The sequence below is a fragment of the Rhinoderma darwinii genome, chromosome 2 (assembly GCF_050947455.1).
Source record: "Rhinoderma darwinii isolate aRhiDar2 chromosome 2, aRhiDar2.hap1, whole genome shotgun sequence".
NCBI classification, from domain to species: Eukaryota; Metazoa; Chordata; class Amphibia; order Anura; family Rhinodermatidae; genus Rhinoderma; species Rhinoderma darwinii.
The window spans coordinates 464,830,851-464,842,494 of record NC_134688.1 but is presented as its reverse complement, the minus strand read 5'-3'; the positions used below and the strand labels follow the sequence as shown (position 1 = coordinate 464,842,494).

The following is an 11,644-nucleotide window of genomic DNA, read 5'->3' as shown; positions in this document are numbered from 1 at the left end:
TTTCTTGTATGTATGTTGTCATGTTTGTATGTGTATATGTGCATGTATGTGTATGTATGTATGTTTGCTTGTATGTATGTATGTATGCTTGTATGTATATATGTTTGCTTGTATGTATGTTCTCATATTTGTATGTGTATATGTGCATGTATGTTTTCATGTATGTATGTTTTCTTGTATGTATGTTGTCATGTTTGTATGTGTATATGTGCATGTATGTGTATATGTGCATGTATGTTTGCATGTATGTATGTTTGCTTGCATGTATGTATGTATGTTTGCTTGCATGTATGTTTGCTTGCATGTATGTTTGTATGTATGTTTTCTTGTATGTATGTTGTCATGTTTGTATGTGTATATGTGCATGTATGTTTGCATGTATGTATGTTTTCATGTATGTATGTATGTATGTATGTATGTTTTCTTGTATGTATGTTGTCATGTTTGTATGTGTATATGTGCATGTATGTTTGCATGTATGTATGTTTTCATGTATGTATGTTTGTATGTATGTTTTCTTGTATGTATGTTGTCATGTTTGTATGTGTATATGTGCATGTATGTGTATATGTGCATGTATGTTTGCATGTATGTATGTTTGCTTGTATGTATGTGTTTGCTTGTATGTATGTTTGCTTGTATGTATGTATGTTTGCTTGCATGTATGTATGTTTGCTTGCTTGTATGTTTGCTTGCTTGTATGTTTGCTTGCTTGTATGTTTGCTTGCTTGTATGTATGTATGTTTGCTTGTATGTATGTTTGTTTGCATGTATGTATGTTTGTTTGTATAAATGTCTGTATGGCCATGTATGATACTGTCTGCCCTGTATCTAAGCCAACTTTGCCGCAGGCTTCTATACATGGTATAACAGTCAGTATCACACATGAAAGTGAAACTAAGCCTACGACATGTTTTATTTCATTTTTTTTTTAATATTTTTGATTTTTTACAGGTTTGGTGTTTGGACTACGTCGGTTTCGAGGACTACTTAGATGACGCTTTTTTATTTCATCAATAAAATGGTTAATGAGGGTTGTGTTGGGGGTGCTTTATTTCAATAAAATATTTTATCTATATCTTTGTGTTTTATTTTCAAGTTTTATTACTATCACTTTAGTAATGGCCGCTGTCTGAGTGACAAGGTCCATTACTAAGGGGAGGCTTAGTGTTAGCCGGTACAGAGGCTAACACTAAACACCATTATTACCCCGGTACCCACCACCACCAGGGGTGCCGGGAAGAGCCAGGTACGATCCAGTACCCGACCATCTCATTGGGATGGTCGGGCTCTGGGGCGGCCGCAGGCTGGTATTATGAGGCTGGGAAGGGCCAAAAACAGTGGACCTTCCCACCCTTGTAATGCTAGGCTGCTGCTGCTGTGTTGTATCTGGCTGGTTATAAAAATGGGGGGGACCCCACGTCATTTTTTTTTTATTATTTATTTATTATTTTTATTAAAAAGACATGGGGTTCCACCCAATTTATCATAACCAGCCACATACAACACAGTGTTATTAGCCTGGGAATGTACTAAACCAGTGGCCCCTCCCACCCGTGTAATGCCAGACTGCTGCGGCCTTGTATATGGCTGGTTATTAAAAATGTGGGGGACCCAACGTCTATTGTTAAATTTTACAAAAAAACGACATGGGGGTCCCCCCCATTTTTATAACCAGCCCGATACAACACAGCAGCAGCAGCAGCAGCCTAGCATTACAAGGGTGGGAAGGTCCACGGTTTTTGGCCCTTCCCAGCCTCATAATACCAGCCTACGGCCGCCCCAGTACCCGACCATCACAACAGATGGTCGTGTACTGGATCGTACCAAGCTCTTCCCGGCACCCCTGGTGGTGGTGGGTACCGGGGTAATAATGGGTGGTTAGTGCTAGCCTCTGCACCGGCTAACACTAAGTACCGCCTTAATAATGGACGCTGTCAATCAGCCAACTGCCATTATCTAGGCACTAATAAAGTTTGAAAAAAAAGACAAAGACAATTTTTTTTTTATTGAAATAAGAAATCCCCAACAAAACCCTCGTTAACCATTTTATTAAAATTTTCAAAAAACGTAGATCTACGAATCGAAGACGTAGTCCAATTGGTACATCAAAATCTGCAACAACATAAAAAAAAAGTTATCAATGTGAACAATACCGATACTTATACTCACCTACACACACACACACAAACAACCACACACAAACATATACACAAACACATAAACACACACCCATATATTACACAAACACATACACACAAACATATACACAAACACACACATATACACACAAACACACACATACACACAAACATATACACAAACACATGTACACAAACACACCCATATATACACAAACACACATATAAACAAACACACAAATATACATATACAAAAATACACACACATACACACAAACATATGCACAAACACACCCATATATACACAAACACACACACATATACACACACACAAACACATGTACACAAACACACCCAAATATACACAAACACACACACACAAACATATACACAAACACACCCATATATACACAAACACACATATACACACAAACATATACACAAACATATGTACACAAACACACCCATATATACACATACACAAACACACACATATACAAAAACACACACACACACAAACATATACACACACAAACATATACACATACACACAAATACACCCATATATACACTCACACATAAACACACACACACAAACACATATACACAAACACACCCATATATACACAGACACACACACACACACACACACACACACAAACATATACACACTTACCTTTAGCGGAGCGCAGACTTCTCCTTGCGACGGGTGCCTTTCCACTGCATCTTCTGCGCATGCGCCGAGAAGCGCCGAGATGCGCGTTCACGAGCAAATGACATCCTCTGCTCCGGACGCAGAGGATGTCATTACGCATGCGCGGCCACCGCTAAAGGTAAATAGCGGTGGCCGGGAACCTAGGCAACGAGCAGGATACAAAGAGGGACCGACCGCAACTTCAATCAAGAATAGCAAGAAAACGACATCGCTGGACGACGGACAGGTAATTAGAATTCTTCTTATTTTTACATGGGGGAGCTTTATAGCTCCATTTATCAACTTGGGACAACCCCTTTAATCTATAAGTCCTATGTACCCCAAAATAGTACTAATGAAAACTACACATTTTCCCGCAAAAATCAAGCCCACATACGGCCACATCGACGGAAAAATAAAAAAAAATGACGGCTCTTGGAATGCGGCGATGCAAAAACAAGTCATTTTTTTCTAAAAGGCTTTTTATTGTGCAAACGTAGGAAAAACATATAAAACCTTTACATATTTGGTATCCCCGTAATCGTGCCGACCCATAGAATAAAGTTAACATTTTATTTACGCTGCATAGTAAACGGCGTAAATTTAGAACGTGAAAATTAATGCTGGAATAGCTGCTTATTTTCAATTCTCTCCTAAAATAAAGTTAATAAAAGCTAATCAATATGTTATAAGCATCTAAAAATGGTACAATTACAAAATAAAACTCGTCCCGCAAAAAACAAGCCCTTATACGGCGATGTCGACGGAATAAAAAAAAAATTATGACTCTTGGAATGCGACCGTGAAAAAACAAAAAATAATCCTTGGTCATTAACGTGCAAAATGGCCCGGTCATTAAGGGGTTAATGAATAAAAATGTAGACAACCCTGTATGGCTGGATTCACACACTGCATTTAGGTCAGATTTTCATGGTGGTTTCAGTGTCACTTTTTCACTCCTAAAAAGGTAGCGGACAGATCTTTGCTGGGAGTCAATAGCCGAGACCACAGTTGGGGCTGTTGGTATCTAAGGTAAAAAACAGAGTTTAGTAAATACTCCCGGTTGTGTCATACAACTCCTATACCTGGTATAAGTATAAGCCAACTATGCACTTAACCCCTCAAAGATAGAGACCATTTTTATTTTTGTCTCCACGAAGTCCATCATCCATAAACTTATTTATTTTCACATTGACATAGTGCTATGAAATCTTGTTTTGTGTGGGATTAGTTTTAGACTTTTTTTAGGTGCCATTTTTTGGTAAATTAATTCCATTTGGGTATTTGTAAACTGTAACAGTGTCAGTGTCTATATTTCCTTTATTTTCCTTGTCTAGATCATCCCAGAACTTGCCCAACGGGGTCCTAACCCCTTCATTCTAGTTATTTGTCATCAATTATTGAGGTGGGAAAACCCCTTTAAGCACGAGAATCGATCTGTCATTTTAGCCCCCCTTATGTAAAATCCCAATAAGGTTGAGACCCTTTAAATTGATAGGAGGTACTGATTTACTGTTTGGTTTATTACAATTAGACATGCAAAATGAAAACTCCAGGTTCGAGACTCGTCTGGATGGAGATGGAAATTGTTCAATTTGAAGGTCATTAGAATGGAATTGGTTTTCTTTATTAACCTTCATTACTGATATCAGCTCAGTTAATATTACGTGTATTATTTGTGTATTATCTGATTGTTGGGATTAGATTAGTTGAGTTGCAGCCAGCAGTTCACTTTCCAGTAAAATAGAGGGTATATAAGAATACATAATGTTATCCTATCCAGGAATGGCCTCTGTCAGTATCACTTAAAGCGTACCTATCATTTCGGATGACCTTTCAGAATAAGCTGTCATATATGTACATGAGGACTAACACTATTTCTGGCCATTATATGACATTTTATAGCAGTTTTCCTTTCTGCAGGCTCAATCTTTCATTCTCAGTTTTCTCTGAGCTAGAGGGTGAAGCCTCAGGGTATGTTCACACGGAGTATTTTCAGCCGTCTTTCGGGCCGTAAAGGTCCCGAAAAAAGGCTGAAGAATCGGAAGCAGAACGCCTCCAAACATCTGCCCATTGATTTCAATGGGAAAAACGGCGTTCTGTTCCGACGGTAAAAAAATGGCCACGAAAAAGAAGTGCATGTCACTTCTTCAGCCGTTTTTGGAGCCGTTTTTCATAGACTCTATAGAAAAACAGCACCAAAAAACGGCCATTAAAAAACGCAGCGAAAATAGCGGGTGGCTTAAAAAACGTCTGAAAATCAGGAGCTGTTTTCCCTTGAAAACAGCTCTGTATTTTGAGTCATTTTTTGTTAAGCGTGTGAACATACCCTAACTGCTATCATGTTTTCCATACACAGCACATAATTAAGAGGAGAATCCTGCTCTCCTGTCGATATCTATGACATGTATATAGAAACAGCAGCAGCAGCAACATGGAGATTATACAGCAGTAATGAGCAGTGTTGCTGTGAATCTAGCACTGGGGTGAAATATAAGTGTATGCTCACTCGGCTTATTTTCGGCTGTTTTCCGACGGGGCGTTTTTTTACGCAGCCATTTTAAAAAACGCCTGCAAAAAAAGAAGTGTACGTCACTTCTTGAGCCCTTTTTCATTGACTCTATAGAAAAACAGCTCCAAAAAAATGCCATGAAAAACGAGAGTTTGAATAAAAAACAGCTGAAAATCAGGAGCTGTTTTCCCTTGAAAACAGCTCTGTGTTTTCAAACGTTTTTTTACTAAGCGTGTGAACATACCCTAACAATTACTAGAAGCTGCAGCAGCATGGAGGACATCATACAGCAGTAATGAGCAGGGCAGCTGTGAATCCAGCACTGGGGTGAGATACAACACTTACTAGAAGCAGCAGCAGCATGAAGGAGATTATACAGCAGTATTGAGCAGTGTAGCTGTGAATCTAGTACTGGGGTGAGATATAACACTTACTAGAAGCAGCAGCAACATGGAGGAGATTATACAGCAGTACTAAGCAGTGTAGTTGTGAATCCAGCACTGGGGAGAGATAGAACACTTAGGGCATGCCCAGACGTGGCGGATTTCTTCCGCAACTGTCCGCATCAATGGCGCACAGAATCTGCGTCGCAGATTCTGTTGCGGATCTGCCCAAAATGGGCATTAAATTGATGCGGACTAGCCGCTGCGTATTGAGGTGAAAGTACTTCCCTTCTCTCTATCAGTGCAGGATAGAGAGAAGGGACAGCACTTTCCCTAGTGAAAGTAAAAGAATTTCATACTTACCGGCCGTTGTCTTGGTGACGCGTCCCTCTTTCGGCATCCAGCCCGACCTCTCTGGATGACGCGGCAGTCCATGTGACCGCTGCAGCCTGTGATTGGCCTGTGATTGGCTGCAGCCATCACTTAGACTGAAACGTCATCCTGGGAATCCGGACTGGAGGAAGCAGCAGGGAGTTCTCGGTAAGTATGAACTTCTATTTTTTTTTTTACAGGTTGATGTATATTGTGATAGGTAGTTACTGTCCAGGGTGCTGAAACAGTTACTACCGATCGCTTAACTCTTTCAGCACCCTGGACAGTGACTATTTACTGACGTCGCCTAGCAACGCTCCCGTAATTACGGGTGCACACACGTAGTCACCCATAATTATGGGTGCACACACGGAGTCACCCGTAATTACGGGAGCCCCATTGACTTCCTCAGTCTGGCTGTAGACCTAGAAATACACATAGGTCCAGCCATAATGAAGAAATGTCATGTTAAAAAACCAATACGCTCCGCAGCACACATAACATCTACATTACATCTGCGGACTTCATTGCAGAATTTTGAATCTCCATTGAAGTCAATGGAGAAATTCCGCAATGAGTCCGCAACCAGTCCGCCACACGTCCGCAACAACCATTGTATGCTGTGGACACCAAATTCCGCACCGCAGCCTATGCTCCGCAGCGGAATTGTCCGCAACGTGCAAACGAACCCAACCACAAAGCTGTGGAAGGCAATGGAGAAACGGGTCCGCTGCGGAGTGTCCGCAGCGGAATTCCAGAGCAAATCCGCTACGTCTGGCCATGCCCTTAGGGTATGTTCACATGTAGTGACCAAAAACGTCTGAAAATACGGAGCTGTTTTCAAGGGAAAACAGCCCCTGATTTTCAGACGTTTTTTTGAGCAACTCACGTTTTTCGCAGCGTTTTCGCAGCGTTTTTGACGGCAGTTTTTGGAGCTGTTTTCATTGGAGTCTATGAGAAAACGGCTCCAAAAACGTCGCAAGAAGTGTCCTGCACTTCTTTTGACGAAGCTGTAATTTGACGAGCCGTCTTTTGACAGCGACGCGTAAAATGACAGCTCGTCTGCACAGAACATTGTAAGACCCATTGAAAGCAATGGGCAGATGTTTGCCGACGTATTGGAGGCGTTTTTTCAGATGTAATTAGAGGCGTAAAACGCCACCAATACGTCTGAAAATAGGTCGTGTGAACCCATCCTTACTAGTAGCAGCATGGAGGACAGTATACAGCAGTAATGAACAGTGTAGCTGTCAATCTTGCACTGGGATGAGATATAACATGTATTAGAAGCTGCAGCAACATGGAGGATATTATAAAGCCGTAATCAGTAGTGTAGCTGTGAATTCAGCACTGGGGTGACATATAACACTTACTATAAGCAGCAGCAATATGGGGGACATCATGCAGCAATGCTGAACAGTTGAAGAATCCAGAACTAGGGTGAGATAAAATGCTTACTAGAAGCTGCAGCAGTGTCTCGATGTCTCTCTTCTCCGTCTCCCTCTTGTAGCTCCCTCCCACTCTCTCCATAGATTACTATTAGCAGCACGTAAGGGTATGTGCACACGATAACTGCAATTACGTCTGAAATTACGGAGCTGCTTTCAGGAGAAAACAGCTCCTGAATTTCAGACGTAATTGCATGTACTCGCGTTTTGCGGGGCATCTTTTACGGACGGAATTTGGAGCGGTTCTTCATTGGAGTCAATGAAAAACGGCTCCAATTACGTCCCAAGAAGTGTCCTGCACTTCTTTTGACGAGGCTGTAATTTTACGAGCCGTCTTTTGACAGCGACGCGTAAAATGACAGGTCTTCGGCACAGTACATCGTAAGACCCATTGAAAGTAATGGGCAGATGTTTGCCGACGTATTGGAGGCGTTTTTTCAGACGTAATTCAAGGCATAAAACGCCTCCATTACGTCTGAAAATAGGTCGTATGAACCCGGCCTTAGGGTATGTGCACACGACCTCTTTTCTGACGAAATGGAGGCGTTTCCGCCTCGAATTACGCCTGAAAAGACGGCTCCAATACGTCGGCAAACATCTGCCCATTGCTTGCAATGGGTCTTACGATGTTCTGTGCAGACAAGCTGTCATTTTACGCGTCGCTGTCAAAATACGGCGCGTAAAATATACGGCTCGTCAAAAGAAGGGCAGGACACTTCTTGGGACGTTTTTGGAGCCGTTTTCTCATAGACTATTGAAAACAGCTCCAAAAACGGCCGAAAAAAACGCTGCGAAAACGCAGCGAAAAACGCGTGTTGCTAAAAAAACTTCTGAAAGTCAGGAGCGGTTTTCCCCTGAAAACAGCTCCGTATTGTCAGGCCTTTTTGGTTAAGCGTTTGAACATACCCTTAGAAAGGGGGAGCCTGATAAGTGGAAAGACATTTTTCTCTAATAAGATATATTAGTAAGTTTCTTATATTTACTATTGATTTATGCTAAGTTTGTTCAAGGCTTAGTGACCCTTAAGGGCTTGTTCACATGGCGTGTGCGGTCAAATTGCTGCAATAACCGTGAAAATGTCATGGTTTTGGTGTTTGTAAAAAAATAGAAACACCGTTTAACTGCGCCATGTAAATTCATGAAAATTTGTTTTATTTAATTCAAAATCTTTGCCCCAGATGCAGGTAGGTCTAGTTATGTCTTTGGTCAGACGTAGGGGACCACAATTGTCAAGAATAAGAGTGTCCCGTTTTCCATTCTCAATGAAGAAGTGGCTTTATATAAAATTCATGTGATTTATGTTTTGTATGTTTTTTTCTTTTTGGTTGATTTCGTAAATGAATATCACTGACCACCAGTGGCGGATTATCATATGGGCGATTCGGGCGGTCGCCCGAGGCTCCCAGGGGGCCCATGGCAGCCCGAACCGCACATCATCTTACAAACCTATTCAGCGCGCTAGCGCTGCTAACTGCCGAAGATGAGGAGGGGAGGAGCAGGGAATTGGCCGGGAAAGGGGTAGGACACGCCTCCCTGACAAGTGCGGGCGCCGCCATTGAGTAACAGAACAGCGACGGACGGCTGTTCTGTTACTCCAAAGCTGCAAGAGAAGAGCCGGGCGGGCGGTCACCGGCGCTGAGGTTAGTTGGCTTATCCTCCTGCCCAACTGGTTCCCGACCGCTGGCTGTATTTTTATGGCCAGCGGTCAGGGACGGGTCCTTAAAACCCGAGCCATAGACTTTCTACGGCTCGGGTTTTAACTTGCTGCCCACGCGATCGGGCAGCTGAATGTCGGGTCACCGGCTGTCAGTGACTGCCGGGGACCCAGAGGAGAAGACAGAAGCAGCTTTCGCTGCTTCTGTCTTCTCCGATGTCTTCTTACACAGCGTTCAATGAAAGCTGTGTATAGGAATAGAGACAGCAGCAGCGGCGCTGTCTCTATTCCTCCCGGTGATCAGGTGACTGGTCACATGATCGCCGGGTGCCGTTACTGACAGACTGTTGCTGGGTCTTACTAGACCCAGCACAGCCCTATTAGTGACAATCGTCACTAGGGCTGATTTCCCTGCTGTGCAGCTCCAGTTACAGGGGAAAAACATGGTGTAAAAAAATATATATAAAGTTCCCCAAAGGTCTTTTTTGACCTTTGGGGGACAGACCACAGTAATAAAAAAATAGGAAAGTAAAGAGCAAAAAAAAATGAAATAATAAATACACATAAAATACCCCCCCCCCCCAATAAAAACCGTCGTCCCAATTACCCAATTGACCCAATTACCCTAATATAGACATGTAATATATTAAAATTTACGGTAAACAATGGCGATCACAAATAAAAGGTCTATTTTAGGGTAAAACTATGTTATTACCAAAAAAAATAGCTGAAACGTAAAAAAGCTTATTTTTTTACTATTATTTTCAAACTTTATGAATAAAATTCTAAAATAGCAAAAAAATTTGCATAAAAACGATAAAAAACGAAACCTGCATTCTCTACGGAAAAAAACGTCGCAAAAATCACGTCATTTTAATTTTTTTTATATAAAAATGTGTGTTTGGTGCAACTTTGTAATTATGTTTTATTAAAAAATATTTTCACTTTTTGAGATACAGCTGCTTTGTATCCTGTATCCGTCAGGTCAGCAGGACTGACGGGATCAGTGAAACGGGCCCTGCGCTAAATTATAATCTTAGATGTGATAGATTTGAGGTGGATCCTGCGTGTCACTGATCCTGTCAGTCCTGCTGACCTGACGGATACAGGATACAAAGCAGCTGGATCTCAAAAAGTGAAAATATTTTTTAATAAAATCAATCAATCACACACGTACTAATATATATATATATATATATATATATATATATATATATATATATATATATATAAAATTATGATATAAAGTTTTTAAATGTGTACATAATCTTGTGGCACTATATACAAGGGGAGCGCTGTGTGGCACTATATACAAGGGGGAGCGCTGTGTGGCACTATATACAAGGGGGAGCGCTGTGTGGCACTATATACAAGGGGGAGCGCTGTGTGGCACTATATACAAGGGGGAGCGCTGTGTGGCACTATATACAAGGGGGAGCGCTGTGTGCCACTATATACAAGTGGGAGCGCTGTGTGCCACTATATACAAGTGGGAGCGCTGTGTGCCACTATATACAAGTGGGAGCGCTGTGTGCCACTATATACAAGGGGAGCGCTGTGTGGCACTATATACAAGGGGGAGCGCTGTGTGCCACTATATACAAGGGGGAGCGCTGTGTGCCACTATATACAAGGGGAGCGCTGTGTGCCACTATATACAAGGGGAGTGCTGTGTGACACTATATACAAGGGGAGCGCTGTGTGGCACTATATACAAGGGGGAGCGCTGTGTGGCACTATATACAAGGGGGAGCGCTGTGTGGCACTATATACAAGGGGGAGCGCTGTGTGGCACTATATACAAGGGGGAGCGCTGTGTGGCACTATAAACAAGGGGGAGCGCTGTGTGGCACTATATACAAGGGGGGGCTGTGTAGTGCTATCCACAGTGGTATGTGTGTGGCGCTCTTTATAGGGGGGACTTTTTGGTGCTATTTACAAGAGGGGGAGGGCTGTGTGGCGCTCTCTACAGGGGGCTGTATGGCACTATCTATATGGGACTGTGTGTAACGCTCTCTACGGGGGGATGTGTGATATATAGAGGGGGCTGTGTATGGCGATATCTATGGGGGTGTGTAATATCTACAGGGGCTGTGTGTGGCACTATGTACAGGGGGCTGTGTGTGGCACTATGTACAGGGGGCTGTGTGTATGTGGTGTTTTACAGTGTGTGGTATTATTATATTTAGGCACGCAGTGTTTGGTGCTATTATATTTAGGGGCACAGTATGTGGCACCATGATAACTTTATTTTCGTTTATAGGTGTGGAAATGTTGGAAAAGTGAGGAGACGTCTGAGTGGCAAATTCTGCAGAAATGAGTCATGGCCGGGAGAAGTCGTCATGAGCGCTGCACCGGATGGAGAAGAAAAGAGGAAAAAAACTACTAGAATCTGAGACGTCGTCACCTGTGAGTCACTAGATTTATAGAGAATCTGTCA

General features: G+C 42.3%; 1 long non-coding RNA gene across 1 annotated transcript in view; it reads left to right on the top strand.

Annotated features, from left to right (window-relative positions):
- The first annotated feature begins 2,792 nt into the window (after window positions 1–2,792).
- LOC142741633 (uncharacterized) overlaps window positions 2,793–11,644 on the top strand; it is a 46,953-nt gene continuing 38,101 nt past the window's right edge. Inside the window, exon 1 of the long non-coding RNA XR_012881211.1 lies at window positions 2,793–3,082. This is a non-coding gene — a long non-coding RNA (uncharacterized LOC142741633). The remainder of the gene's footprint in view (window positions 3,083–11,644) is intronic.